Source organism: Carcharhinus amblyrhynchos, chromosome 20 (genome assembly GCF_965287045.1).
Source record: "Carcharhinus amblyrhynchos chromosome 20, sCarAmb.v2.hapA, whole genome shotgun sequence".
NCBI classification, from domain to species: Eukaryota; Metazoa; Chordata; class Chondrichthyes; order Carcharhiniformes; family Carcharhinidae; genus Carcharhinus; species Carcharhinus amblyrhynchos.
Window position 1 is genome coordinate 33060648 of NC_137343.1, and position 16307 is coordinate 33076954.

At 39.7% G+C, this 16307-nt stretch overlaps 1 protein-coding gene across 2 annotated transcripts in view; it reads right to left on the bottom strand.

The window, feature by feature from the left end:
• The window catches only part of rbm19 (RNA binding motif protein 19), a 249000-nt gene that overhangs the window by 16838 nt on the left and 215855 nt on the right, over positions 1-16307 (bottom strand). Inside the window, exon 25 of one of the 2 annotated variants that reach the window (XM_080208404.1) lies at positions 2289-3989. The exons of the other annotated variant lie outside the window; for it this stretch is intronic. The gene's annotated coding sequence lies outside the window, so the exon portion shown is untranslated. Of the gene's footprint in view, positions 1-2288; positions 3990-16307 lie in introns of those variants that run through there. 2 annotated transcript variants of the gene reach the window in all.

Consider the following 16307-nt stretch of genomic DNA (forward strand, 5'->3'; position numbering starts at 1 on the left):
GCAATTTCCAGCAGCCTGGAGGAACACAGAAAATAAACTGCAACTACATTAATTGCAAATTGGAGATGCTGCCAGAATTTTGTTTCAAGTAAGATGAATAATAGTTGTTCTGTGCGTGCAAAGTGGAACTTAAAAGATATTCAACGTCTTTAAAGTTTAAATTACAAGGACAGAAATGTTGTATGCACACTGCAATGAGATTTATTTTCACGTTGAGTGAGGGATAGTGGCGTCCACTTCCTTAACTATTTCAGAACGATTTATGTTGCTGTACTAAAATGCTGTAACATATAGAAAAGCTTTTACAACACAAGACCACCCTAAACAATACTACATTAAGCAGCTCAATATTCTAAATTTTAAATTGTTAACAGTACTTCTATTATCAAGAGTAAATGGTCTCTTTACATGTGAAGTGGTTTTTGGTATAGAAATGATGCTTTAGTACTCAGAAGGTTATGAAAAACTAAGTGGAGAAGGGCAAACTAATCAGTCTGCATGCCCTTTCACCCTCAGGACCACGTGTAAGGCTAATACGTTCAGGCCCAGTCGCTTTACAAGTGACCCAAGGTTCCATGCTGACAAAAGGCCTATCTTCCATGAGCCTAAATGATTTAAGTTCTAATCAAACATCATTTATACTACATCTCATAGCTGTCTCTCGAGATCTACTCCCACGTGAGCCGTTGCCATGACAACTGGTGTCTCATTTCAAATGTGTCAGGTTATATTATTGTCTTCATGGTTCTCTGATAACCTGCATCTCTCCAACATGCTTTTCTCATTCCCAGGAGAAACACGCAACTACCCCCGAGTCTGCTTGTGTGTTTTTGTGTCATTTTATTTAGCTAGATATGAAAATGAGACACAGATGTTTTGTCTGCTATCTCGCCGCTGACTATTCTGGCGGTATAATCGGTCTGCTCAGCCGCTGCTGTGTTACACACTGACCACATCTAAGAGCTAACTGCAAATGCTGTTTTACATACTGGAAAATCAGCTGTCAGCAGACCTGGGTAATGTAACTGAACCAATGCCAACAACAATTCGAAAACATTCAAAAGCAGTGTAGTAAAATAATCACTCCCTCTGACAAATACTTGCTCACAGCAAAATGCATCAATTTTTTTTGGCAAGATTAACTCTTTGGTGGCCCACTGTTATCTTACAAAAGCTATTATCACTGTACTGGATTGCGGACCACAATCTGTGTAATTTTAGTGCGCAACAACTTTGTCTTTTGTTTTTATGTGAGTTGCATTTGAGAAGCTCATATTCCATTAGTTTCCATTCATTTACATGCATGGAAAAGGGATGCTGATTTTGCAATATCTAGGACAGCACTTCAAACTGAAATGTAGACTTAGGCCATGAAGGATATATAGTTTGATCAAAGCTAAATGCAAGCTTGTACTCAGTTACGCTAACGCTGTATTGAACATTGGTCAAACCACACTCAGGACACAGTTCTGGTCGTCATATTATGAAGAAGGGGTGCAGAAGCATCAGAGAGAGAGAATATGATTGACAAAAGGTGATGCTAGAACTGTGCAGTTATACATAAGGCAATGAAGTAATGCGTGGGTCTCTTTTCTCTTGAAAAGAGAAGGCTGAAGGTGACTTAATAGAGGTCTTCAAAATTTTAGAAACTTTTGATAAAGTAGGCAGAGAAAGTATTTCCACTTGTATGAAAGAGCTAAATTAGAAGTCATCAACATAAGATAGACATCACAAAATAAAATAGGAAATTCAGAAGAAATCTCTCTACTCTGAGAATGCAACACTTGCCACCAAAAGGAATGATTAAGGTGAACAGAATGGACACATACAATGGGAAGGCCAGATAAACATATGAAGAAGAGAGGAAAATGCTGGTATATTTCAATGAGAAAGGATGGGAAGAGACAAGACTAGAACATAAACACTGACAAGGGCTGGGGGGACTCAATGGCTGTTTCTGTGCTGTACATTCTGTGTAATTCTAAAGTTATAACATAATTGTTGACTAAACCAGCACTTAGAAAGTGTGCTCTTCAGCATTTTGACAGCTGCCCAAAGATTTATTAAGCTTCATAGCTCTTTGATTATATTAACTTGTGCCTAAAATACAAATGAAAGGAAGTTGCTGCCTTCGGGTCATAAAGTCACACAGTTCAGAAAAGGCCCTTTGGCCCAATGAGTCTGCACAGACAATACCACTAATGGCGGTTACCCCGCTTTCCTGCGCTTGGCCCATATCCTTGAGTGTTACGACATTTTAAGTGCTCATCCAGATATTTTTTAAACGTTGTAATGTTTCTGGCCTCCACTACCTTGGTAAGAAGTTTCACAACACCAGGTTAAAGTTCCACAGGTTTTATTTGGTAGCAAACACCACTAGCTTTCGGCCTTTTCCCCTTTGTCAGGTAAGTGGGGAGTTCTAATTCTTAGTGTTTACCCCAATCCAACGCCGGCATCTCCACAACCTTCCCAGGCAATGCATTCCAGATTCCCACCACCCTCTGACTGAAGTACGTTTTTCTCAAATCCCCTCCAAATCTCTTTCCCCTTACTCTTGTGACCTTGTAAGTTTGCAGATGTTATTTTCAAGAATAACGTTGCAAAGGCTGCTCACAAATACAAGAAAACAGAAGACGACAGGAAATTTGACTTGCTGCAAGTGACAAAAATGGCCAGCACAATTCACCAATCCATGTTTCCTCAAAGTGAAATTTATTAAAAATATATAAACATTCTGAGTAGCTTTAGAATTTAAAACTTTACAGAGTTTGTCAAAACTTCTATTCTGGACTTAACATCCTATGGTAAAACTGCAGGTTTTTGGATAAATTAATTTCAGAAATCACTAAATTCACAAGTGACAAAGGAACATGCAAGGATAAAACAAAAGTCACTGAATCACAACCTGCAGCAAACTACCCCCCTCCCACCCCAAGACATCTGACTTTCCAAATTTGCATGATCTTTGATTGCTGCTCAATATCAAACTTACATATTAGTAATCAGGAATTCCTTCACAAATTAATACACGTTTTAAAAAACCCAGTGTGGTTGTTTCGTCTTAATAGACAGCAAATAGGGACAAAGGGAATTTTAATTGAATACGCTTTCCTTAAGAAGACTCTGAGGCTTCATCCAATAATTCCTCCCAGGCTAACATTTAAATAAGATGCAACACCAAGACAAACAAATTGTCTGCATTGTCGATTACAAGATTGTGGGGTTAACTTCAATTTTGAAAGCTCATTTCAATTCCCAAACTCAGCATACCATGGAAAATACGATCACTTTAAGATTTTCCTTTTAGTTGTTGAAATTCTTTTGTATCCCTCAATATATGTAATCCCAACTGAAAGAAAGATAGCATGATCTCCTGATTCTGTTGAAGCTGCAGTATAGCTGGCTTCCAACTGGTGTACACTAGAGTCTGGGATGAATGTTCTCCCATTGGCTCAGTAGGAAAATGCTTGGCTTAGCTTTCAAATCTAGTAACATTGCTGCAGTGAAGTGATGAGCTGGAGCCGTCTTCTTGAGCTACTACAGTCCATTGGTGAAGGTGCTCCCAAGCTTTTACATAGGGAATCCCAGGATTTTGACCTAGTGATGCTGAAGGAGTTCCAATATGTGCCCACGTTGGGACGGTGCATTGTGATGTTCTCATGCACCAAATAACAAATTAGATCACAAGTTTTGGAGGTACTGTCAAAGAAGCCTTTGTATTGTTGTCGCAATGCATCCTGTAGATACCATACATTTCAACTACTGTGTGCCTGTAGTGGAAGACGTGGGTGTTTCTTGTATGGTAGAATGGATTGCCATCACTGTAGCTGCAACCATTGTATATGTCCAAGCAAGTGGAATACTGTCCGCTTGCTTGGACATCATGACTTGTAGGTAGTGGAGAGGCAGTTGTGGAACTTGGATTGATATTTATAATTTTCCTTTGGTCACAACCTACTGTGTCTTCCAAAATATGTACTAATCTTTCACTTCAAAGAAAAAAGAATCAAAATATTAAAATCTTCAAATTGTCCGTTATTAATTTGATTTATTCCTGAACAAAATACATTCTTTAAAACATAACAAAGCTACATAAAATCATTTAAACATTTTTTCATATTTTAGACTTTACAAAGTATATTTTGCGGCCGAATTAGTTTCATTTTGCTTCCTTCTAGCATGAACCAGATTACTAAAAATCAATTACTTAGATCAGGAGTATAATTTGTTTAAGTAAACATTTATTAGATATACCAGTAAACTTTTGAGAGTAAGTGAGGGTGTGCTCAAAAAAGTAATGCAACCAGTGACTATTAAAAGTACTGCAAATAATTTGCATATTTTAAATCCAAACCATGAGTAGCACACTGCTGGGCTGAAGTCTCGATGTTGGTTTGCCAACAGTTCTGGGTGAGTGGGCAGTAGCCTGCAGCAGGCCAGGCACTTTCAGTAATGATGGTGTACTGATGACAGCACCTGCAGCATGAGTGCACCACTGAGCACACGTGAAAGCTTGTGTCACTGTTTAGTAATGACAGTGCAGTTAACATACCACAAGATGTAAAAATATCACATTTTGAAAATTACCTTAGATTATTAAAGGTAGATATTAATGCCTAAATGTGCTCAAAATACCAAATTATATACCAAGACTGAATTCTGTCAGATGCATTACGGATGAGAGAAAACGAGAGATGGTGTCAACATTATTCTCTTAATTGTGTTACATAATACAAACCATCAAAGAATGACATCCATTCATCAATGCTTTCTAATGATATTGCTTGGTTCAAGATTTTGTTCATGAAGAATGTGGGTTATAGCATCACTTTTGTAACCAGAATGAATAATAGGAATGATTTTAGCATAAAACAAAAGAAGAACTGTTCCAGATGGATCAGTGACGCAGTTAAGTCGTGCACCGGTGTGCAATGACTGAATGTCGGTTTTCCACTTCCACAAGATGGGTTCCTTGCTCAATTGGAGCTGACTGGAGGAATACTGAATAGAAGCAACATGCTCTACTGAGGCAGAAGAAACTGGAAGATGAGGCAATTTACATGACTTGCATCGACAGTCTGGTATCCAGCCTAGAATGTTGTTACAGAGACCTAGTCAAAAGTTGTCCATTCACCTTCATGATTCAAGAATGATGTGTGCATAGTAATCAAATATTTTCTTTATACATAATATTATTGCGATGATTTTTATTACAACATGCATGTGCTAGCTGTAAGAACCAATCTTTGAAAGTTGCAACATTGTTCATCAACAATGTCACAGTAAGTTGAAAACCATGTGCATTCAGGTTTAAAAGCAACAGAATGGCCTATGAAAGTTGGTTACGGAAAAATATTGAACAGAAGTAGCTACATAATTGCACTGTATCCTTATCCTTCAGCTCTGTTTTGTTTAGAAGATCCACACTATACTTGACACCAATTAGGGAGGATATAATTAATGTAGACATTCCTTTATAAAGGGATATTTTCCTAGGCATCATTTGATCTTCAGTGTATTTAAACCAGTCCTGATAACTTTCACTTAATTTAATTCCACAAAATAGAGCAATTTAGTTTCCATTAAGACATTCCAATGTACAGGCTGCAACTCTAGCTGCAGGAATTAAAAATTTTACTGGAGTAAAAAATGCGCAACTTGCTTTTAGCAGCTAGATTTAACAACCTTTAAGGAAGGCGTCATCACAAAGGCAGAGTGTCTTATCCACCAGCAATAATTATAAAGGGATGACTTTTCCTTTAAGGCAGAGGTTCTCAATTCTTTTTGGTTGAACAACTTCTTTTTCAAATGGATTAGTAACCATGAACTCTCCAGCTAAATTACAATACTAGAAGCATGTTTACACCGCTGACTGTGAAGTTCATCAGTGTCCTGTTAAAGGGGCTTACATGAAATTTCATCAAGGCTGTCTGATATAGTGAACATAGATGTGATTGATGATTTGACAATTTTTATTCACCCCCCCAGCTGAAAGGTAAACCCTCATTTCCAGCAATATGCTTGTTGCATATTTTACCATACAGCACCTTCCTGGAAGAAGAGTAATCTTGTTTATAATTAGGATGGCCAACAGAGTGAGGCCAGCTTGCGCCATGGCAATAACAGCTCCCATTCACATTATTTTTTGGATTTGTTGCAATCCCAGTTGGTGCTATTACTGAACAATCAGATCCTCTGGTGGTACCAGGTCTGATAGAATCTAACTTACCTTAACTGATATATATATGTTTCTAAGGCTAACAAAAGGCAAAAAATCTCCCTTATGTGCCAATGTCCACGTTAAGTACACAGTCTAGTAAACCAACAGACAACATGTGGCCAGACACACTACTCTCTGAAACCAAGTGACAGATGCCCTCCCACACAGGTGCAATGGATGTCTCATCAATTCCGTCCAGACACCTGTCACATTGTGAGCCAACCAATCACACAGCTCTGCCTTTTAACTAGGATATCTTCAACAAGGATCCATCTCCAGGATTTGAAGCTTTCCTGCTGATGGTCCTCTCTTCTGGATCATCATGGACATTCAAAGCTTTGCCTTGCGTGCGCGCGCGTGTGCACACACACACAAACACAGATACTCAGCCAGACCAAGAAAACACCACTGCTTCACAGGCCCATAATAAGGAGTTACAGATCTTCGGCAGTTTCCTTGGAGCTCTGGTTTTTTTGTTGCCTACTTTAAGTCTGCTTCCAGCAGCTTCCTCTCCTTAAACTTGCGAGCCTTCTCCAGCTCTCCATTCTTGACTGCACTTAACCACACCTTATCCAGATTTTTGATCTTTTCCTTTGACTTAAAGGTCTTCTCAAGACCTTTCTCCTTTTCCTTTAGGAGCTGTTCCCTCTCTTAGTAGATTGCTGACAACTTGGTATTTCCCTTGAGATCCAGAATTCACTCAATATTCACCATTACTTGAACTTTAGAGCAACTTAACTGAGATCCTGAGACTTATTTTCCTCAGCAATCTGCTAGTACATCCAGATAGAGGGATTTAAACCACCTGCTTTATTAGGGTACCAGATCAGAAACCTATATTATGAAGTCAGACTAGATCACAACAAATTTTCTGGCATAAATGTAAGGAAAGGATGCTTTATCCAGGAATAATTGCACCGATAAATTAAGGATCTTTTTAATCTAGGCATACTTGTTTCAACCTTTAACAACTTTGGTACTTCCAGAAGATTTTGTAGACACAGAGTGTTGCTTGTAGGCTTTTACCTTTAAACAGCATTTTCCAGCAACTGAACTCAGAAAGCTGTTTCTCTCAGCTACAAACTGAGCTCCTCCAAGTTCTTGTATCACATGACTATATGACCCTATATACCAACCTCACCTTTCCATTACTTTAATCACAAAAACACCCCAAGGTTCTCCACTTTGGTAAACAAAAGTTCATTAAGTCTCCTGCTAAATAAATACTTATCCTGCATTCCAGCATCTGCTGCATTCCTTCCAGACAAACCCACTACTTATAATAAAACACTGAATCTTAAAATAATCCCCCCTTAAACATAACATATATTAATAGCACAATATCATCACATCTTCATCTTAGAGCATAATCACCAACTGAATCTCAAACTGATTTTTGTTCTCCTGTTGTCCCTCTCTCTAGATGTCTATTACTAGGTGACATCACAAATTTTCTCTTCTTTTTTCTAACTTCCCAAAACTACTTCAATGGTCATAAAACCTCATTAAAAATGCAGGTTGTACAAACAGCTCCAGACCTTCCTTCTCCACACTAAAATGAAACTAGATCCCAAGTTTCACCTTTTTAACCCACAAGTAGAAAAAAACCTTAAAGCTACACCTTATTCCTAACAGACAAATACACATATAACTCGCTTAAAATTATTTCTAGTTCCTAACCAATCCCAGTTTGAGAATCACTGTTTTAAGGTCATTTTGAGCAATAACATATGATTTCCTTCTTTCTGTATTCTAAGTGACCTGAAAGGAATCCAATAACAACCCAGAAACAAGGGTCAAAAACAAAACATGTTGAAATGAAATATGTAAAGCAATCACTTACATTGCAGTTACATATATTATTTAATGTGGCATAAACAAGGAATATTAAATTAATAGTTACTATTTATTAGTCCAAAGTAAAGGATGATGGAAGGTATGGCATGTGGAAATAACTTATCAAGAATGATCATCATTAATACCTAAAATTATGAGAGAAAAGAATTATAATCCACTTTCATGGGAAAATGGATCCGAAATTACTTTAACTGACAAAAAGATACTCCATTGCCTGTCAAATTTCCATGAGCTTTTACACAAGTTGCCTCAAGTGGCCATCCTAGTGCCTGAGCACGTTAGATGTGCCCAGCGACAAGGATGGGTACTCCTGCAGTTGCAACCTCAGAAGAAGGCATGGTGACTGATAAGGGGGCAGAGTCGTCGTCAGCCTCATCTGGAGTGCCATGAGAGGACCCCCACAAAGATGACAGGCAACTCTTCCACCAGCATAACGTGTCACTGCATCTCCTTGTTCATTACTGATGATGGGAACCAAGCATAGACAGGGGGTCGCATCCATCTCTCACACTGACTTTGTGTGAGGGCTTGCCATTCTGAATGCAACTCCAAGGACACTTGATTCTGCTCCTGGAGCTGCCTCTCCATGACAGCTGCCACTTGCTCAATGGAGAAGATTTAACAGTCAGTACTCATGATTATACGTGGACTTCTGCTCTGTTGGATAACCTGAGTCTCATCATCTGTCTTGAACTCAGCGTAGTCCTGGTCTCCAGAAGTTCTCTAACTGCCAGCACCCTGGGCACTTTGTCTCCACTAACTCCTCACGCAAGCACAATGTGCCCTCGCCACTGTGCAGTACAGCTGAGCCGATGCCCTACTGACAACTGACCAGCCTGTATTTGCACTGGTTCTTGGTATAGAGACCGTATGTAATCAATGCCTGCTCTATTGTTAATGGAGGGACCTGGGGTTGGGTCTAGAGGATGAGAGAAGGAGGAGGGCTATCAGTTAATATAATCATTCATCACATAGTCAATGTCCATGCTCAGCAACTGGCTTAGACTGATATCAATGGCATCACAATGGCTTTGTGATTGCTGAATAACTGGGAACTTTTTAAAAAGTAAATCCTTTTGAGGGATGAAACGATTCTACATTCTTCTCATTCATCATTTGTCCTGCTTTGACCTTTGGACTCTTACCTATCGCCAAGATGCCTGCCTCTCTGTAACCTGAGGTCCTTCCTTTGCATTTGCGCTCAGGGTCCAGGGTGTCCACCTCATATTTAGTGAGGGTTACAAAGTGAGCCACCCCACCACCAGTTTTATTATAGTTTATTAAGGAGTGCAATGGTCGCAACCTTCATTACACAATCCTCCACTTACAAAACTGTACCATGTTCTCCCCCTCTCCCTCACAAACCATGTTGAGGTTCCCGAAACCTGCCCCTTAGGTGGATCCAGGGCTTCAGATCTCACCTCCAAACCTTAACATGCACAGGCAGATGTGTCTTCTGTAATTTCTTAGACAATTCCAGACAATAGCCAACTCAGGACACAGTGCACAAGATCTTCATTGAACCTTTTACACTATCCATGAACGATGCATTATGTCAAGCCCGCTGAGCTCAGGTGCCACCTCTGCCCAGGTTTTCTTGGTTTGGTGGTATGGCCTCCTCTTGCATCCTAGGGCATAAATATGTCCCATCTGCCGCTCAGTGTCTCCATGAGTGTGCACACAGTCATCAGAAAACCAGTGGGGAGAGCTGCCACCTGGTGTGCCCCTTGGGTACTGTTGCTATGGTTTCTGGAGAACTCCCTGTTTTATTTTCCTCCAATGCCTTTTGTGGTCTGATGCAACTGCCTTTTATCCTCCTGCCAAGTCCCTATTGGACCTGGTACTCACCATACTCCCACCTCTGCTGGTTTTGCTGTGCCAATGTCTGGCATGTGTTTCATGAGCTCTTAATCAATCAGCCAGTGTGGTAGTGTATTTTCTTGTATTCGGCAGAAGTGGGAGATGTGGCTATCTTTCCCACCACCAACCCAAAACACAGACAATGATCATCCCCAAAAACAGCAAATCTAACCATCATCTGCGACATTCAATGGCATTACTGTCTCTAAATCTCACATCATCATCCCTCCATGAGATTACCATGACTAAAAACTTAAATGAACCATAAATATTGAGTCAAAAAAGAATAGGCTGGAGACCAGAAATGCTGACAGTAATTCACCTACTGATTCACCAAAGTCTGTCCATCAACTACAAGCCACAATTTGATGGAATACTCCCACTTGCTTGAATGACTGTAGCTCCAACAACACAAGTAATTTGATACCATCCAGGACAAAGCCACCCCACTTGATTGACAGCCCATGCAGCAGCTTAAACATTCACTTAAATCCAACAGGTTGGTTGCCATGTTTTATTACAATAGTGGTGACATTTCAAAATTACTTAATTGGTTGTAAAACATTTTGGAATGCGCCAAAATTGTGAAAAGCACAATATGAATATAAGTGATTTCTTTGTTTTGATAGTGGCAAGGACTGCCTTAGATACTGAAGCGATTTTTGTCCATATGAGGCAAGACCTGGACAAATTCAAGCTTGGGCTGAAAAGTGGTAAATAATGTTTGCACCACACATGCGCCAAGTTATGATTATCTTCAGCAAGAGAGCATCTAACCATCTCCTCTTGACATTTAATAGCATCACCATTACTGAATCCCCCACTATCAACATCCTAGAGTTACCTTTGACCAGAAACAGAATTGGACTAGCCATCTAAATATTGTGGCTATAAGAGGTCAGAGGCTCTGAACTCTGACAAGTCACTCACTCCTGACTCTCAAAGTTTGTCCGTTACCTACAAGGCACTAGTCAGGAGTGTGATGGAATACTCTCCACTTGCCTGGATGAGGGCAGATCCAACAACGCTCAAGAAGCTCAACACCATCACGGACAAATCAGCCTGCTTGATTGACACCCCACCCACCACTTTTAGCATCCACCCCTCCAACATTGATTAATGGTGGCAGCAGTGTGTACCGTCTACAATTCCAGCATCTCACCAAGTCTCCTTCAATTGTACCTTCCAAACCTGTGATCTCTACCACCTAAAAGGAAAAGGCCAGATGCATGGGGACACAACCACTTGCAGCTCCCCTCCGAGCCATTCACCATTTTGACTTTGCAGTTTGAGTCAAAAATCCTGGAATTCCTTCCCTAACAGCACTTTGGTTGCACCTACACCACATGGACTGCACTGGTTCAGGGCAGCAGCTCACCATCACTTTCTCAAGGGCAATTAAGGTAGACAATGAAAATGCTGCTCTAGCCAGTGACACCCATGAACTGAGATAGAAAAATATTCCAATCTTAGCACAATCAACTTGAGCAAAAAGATAACTAGCATGGGTACAGAGCTCTGATGAAATGTCATTGGCCTAAAACACAAACTCGCTTTCCCTCCATCGATACTGACCGACCTTCCAGAGTGATTCCTACATTTTCTATTTTTATTTCAGATTTCCAGCAGCATTCCACAGTATTTTACATTTTTAATGCAAGAAATACCCACATTATGTGCAATAATACATATAATAATCAAGGGGTTACGGTTCAGGACCAACAAGCCACAGGCTGAGGTCAAATCCCAGCATGGCTGATTATGGAAGTGAATTAAATTTGTGTTGCAATTTGTACACGAGCACCAGAATCTGTGCCATGAAAGCTGCTGAATTGTTGTAAACTATCACATGATTCATTGATGTCTTCCATTGAAGTGAACCATCCTTCTGATCCAGTCTGGCTCACCCTATATGGTAGGCTTCTCTGCACTTTGGGCAATTAAGGTGCAGTCCTGCCATAGTTGCCTAAAATATATAAACGCAAAAAGGGAATATCTAGTCTCTCTCCGATTGAGGTATTTCACTAATTTTTCTCACAGCAAGCAGAATCGCCCTGGTATCTGCTTTTGTACGAACAGGAACCAAAATCATTGGCATGCAGATCAGGAGATTAAAAGTGTATTCCAGAATTTACTGGGACTTCCTCATGCAATAGGTTGTTTTTCTTCATCTTTACTGGATAGGATCGCATTACAAAACTGAAATTCTGGCGATAGAAATATAGAATGATATAGAAATCAAGTTGATAGGCTTGCCTTTAAATTGATGTGCTTATCCTCAACTTCCAGATAAAGTGTAGATGAGTAGCATATTAGTGTTGAAATTAAAAAATAGAAGTTCTTATATATTAAAATACAATCAACCCTGGCCAACAGTTGTAAATATCCGTCTTCATGATAAAGAAATCTGAAATATTTTAGAAGACCATGGCATAATTTCTGAATCAAAAAATGAGCTTACCTATTTATTGTTTCAAAAAGTGTTTAATTCGTGGAAGTGATGATTCGGGGAGGGGATGTGATGGCAAGAGGGAGAGAAGAATATTGAACATGTTATCAATAGCTAACTGTGAATTAGTGTTACCTGAAGAAAATCAGGAAGGAGAAACATAATTTTGTTTTCTCTGATCTAGCTTTATACAGTTCAGAATTGGGAACTTGCATAAAAGCAGTTTGTACATAGCATTAAAAGAGAAGCTGCATGCATTTTGAAAACTGGTAAAATCTTTCGGTTGTCAGTGTTAAAGAATTAACACAAGAATGAGAAAATTCTGCATGCAGATTTGATTTTTAATAGTTTCTGGCACAGTAGGAAAAGGTTTGTTGTTTACTGACACTATGAAAACAAGACTGTCGCTGTGACTATGCAAATTAATACACTATGATGTTTGCTGACCTACCCTGAATTTATTTGTATAGAATTCCCTGACAACTTTGAGTCTGGTGATCTACACAGCCCAGAAAGGTCCCTAATTTGATCCTGGGTTTGTAGTGATCAGCTGATCTCTGCTGCAGGTCATTATAATTGCACTCAGTAACCCAGGGTTAGGGAGGAAAAATTGGTTCCAGCTCCTGAACACCGTCCATTTACTTGCCTGAATGAAACATATGTGGATGTCTTTGAAGGAGTAAAGAAGCTAGGCAATGCTTACCATTAAGAGACACTATAAAATTGGGCTTTTGGGCAAGGAACGAGAAGAATTGCCTATTAGTTGATCCAAATTGTGAGAGTTAGGTGGATTGAAGATAGTAAGAGAAAACCACCAAGGTCTAACAAGAACTTCTTTACTCAACTCCTGAACATGCTTAGGTCCACTTCATCCTTCTGATCTGTGAGTAACATAGTTAATAACAGTGAGACTAAGAGGTGAAACAGCAAATTCAAAAACGAAACACAAGTCTTATTAAATTGCTCTCACATATCACTGTTCACACTAAAAATATATTTCAAAGTGAAATTTATTTCAGATCTATTTATTAACACAAATATAACATTTAATATTAACACAAAGATAATGCTGAAGCATTTGCAATAATCTTCAGCCAGAAGTGCTGAGAGGATGATTCATCTCAGCCTCCTCCCGCGGTCTCCAGCATCACAGATGTCTGTCTTCAGCCAATTAAATTCATTCTACGTGATATGGGCGGCAGTGGTATTGTCACTGGACCAGTAATCCAGAGACCCAAAAATTTCAACTAAATAAAAACTCAAATGGAGGCAGTTAGGAACAGTCAGCGACACTTGCATCCCGTAAAAGTAATTTAAAAAAAAAATCAAGAAATAGTCTTGACAACATTCCGGTAATAGTGCTGAAGACTTGTGCTTCAGAACTGATCTCATCCAATGTTAAACTGTTCCAGTACAGCTACAATACAAGCATTTAACCCACAACTGCCTGGAATGTCCTTTACACAACAAACAGGGCAAATTCAACCCACAATTACTGGTCCATCAGTCTACTCTCAATCAAGCAGCATTTACTCAACAATAACCTGATCATGGATGCTCAGTTTGGATTCCACCAGGGTCACTCAGCTCCTGACCTCATTACAGCTTTGGTTGAAACATGGACAAAAGAGCTGAACACCAGAGGCGAGGTGAGCGTGATATCAAGGCAGTATTTGACTGAGTTTGGCATCAAGGAGCCTAAAACTGGAGTAAGTGAAAATCTAGGGGAAAACCCTCCGTGGGCTGGAGTCATATCTGCCATAAGGACAATGGTTGTGGTGATTGGAGGTCAATCATTGCTCCAGGGCATCACTGCAGGAGTTCCTCAGGGTAGAGTCTTAAGCTAAGCATCTCCAACTATTTCATCAATTACCTTCCTTCTATCATAAGGTCAGAGGTGGGGATGTTTGTTGATGGCTGCACAATGTTCAATATAATTCACAGCTCCTTAAATGCTGAAGCAGTCCATGTCCAAATGCAATTGGACATGGACAATATCCAGGCTTGGGCTGACAAGTGGCAAATAATATTTACGCCAAACAAATGTCAGGCAATGACCATTTCCAACAAGGGAAGGTTAGTCATCACCACTTGATATTCGATGGCATTACAAAGAACAAAAATTACCATCACTAAATTCCCCCACTATCAACATCCTGGGGATTACCATTAGTCCAGTTCAGTTTCTGGTCAATGATATAAATACTGTACTACCACAGCAGCTCAAAGGCTAGGAATCCTACAGCAGGTAACTCACTTGACTCCCCACAGCCTGTCTGCCACCTACAAGGTACAAGTCAGGAATATAATGGAATACTCTCCATTTGCCTGGATGAGTGCTGTACCAACAACATTTCAGAAGCTTGCCAAAATCCAGGACAAATCAGCCTGCTTCATTGCTACCCCTTCCACAAATATTCAATCCTTTCATCACCAAAAAACGTGGCAGCAATACATCTCATCTACAAGATGTACTCCAGGAACTCACCAAGGTTCCTTGGGCAGCATTTTCCAATGACACCTAACACCTAAAAGGACAAGAGCAGCAAATGCCTGGGAACACCACCACCTGGAGGTTCCCTTCCAAGTCATTCACCATCCTGACTTGGAAACATATTGCCGTTCCTTCAGTCACTGGGTCAAAATCCTGGAACTCCCTCTTAAAGGCACTGTGGGTGTACCTACACCCAGGTACTGCAGCAGTTTAAGGTGGCAGCTGACCCCCACCTTTTCAAGGTAAATTAGGGATAGACAATGAATGCTGGTTGATGCTATCCATTGACTCTCACATCCCAAAAATGAATAGAAAAACAGAAGTCCAAATTGAAGGATAGATCCAGTTCTCTATCAACAATAAAAAAAGAGACTTGCATCAATACACTTGAGAAAATTAAGATAAAAGTTAATTCACTGCACTAATAACAGTTAGGAAACTAGATTCAGTTTTCTAGTCTTAGAATTGCAAAAACAGTTGGAAGCAGTGGTTCATATGGAAACATAAAAAGTATGGAGGTCAGGATTATGCTCAATATGTAGTTCAGTATTTTGTCTCCACAGGAAGCGAGCTGTCAGGCTCAAGTTGTGCAGTCTCTGCATGTATCCACTGATGATATCACTGAGCATACACACAGACACTTCAGGACAAGGTTTATAGTTTAACGAAGGATTTTGTACAGGGGGGACAGTCCTAACATGCAATCTAAGAGTAGTGAGTGCTATGTATGGTTTGAAAGAGCTTTAGAAGATCCTTGTGAAAAACAGAATTTATTTCAAGCTACTATCTATAGATATTAAAAAACTGAATAAAAATTAAAAATTAGTAAATAGGTAAAAATTTAACATTGAAACAGTGCCATCTCCTGTAAATTTAGCAGCATTACACCAAGCAGAATGTATGTTTTCTTAAATGTTCAAGGCTCAGACAGTATTTGTGGTGAACAGTATACAGTAATAACTGCAATAACTGATCATGATCGCATTAACTGAACTGATACCCTGTCTGCCCACCAGAAAATATATTAATGTTTGGCACCTTAAATGATGTGGTCTTCTGGAGACCAAAATCAAACAATTGAGCAAATACTTTTGGAGAAACGTTATTTACCCCTCTCTCAATTTCACTGCCCAATTCCTCTCAGGACAGTGCCAAAACTTTTCTGCTGACGGACAGAAGTGAGGTGATTTTCAGGTCTTGACCAGACAGGTGCAGGCACTCTGAAAACTGCAATGCAGCATTTCTCTGTTTCTGCTGATGCTCCAGCTGTGGCTATTTTTGACCAGTGCTGAAAATAGGTGATGAGTGTACCCACTTTCTTCAAGCTAACTGGGATTTTACACCATTTAAATGGATCTTGTCATAATTTTCAGGTATCAATGGGCAGTGTGTGCCTTATTCACACTCTTCCTATTGGAAAGCAGGTG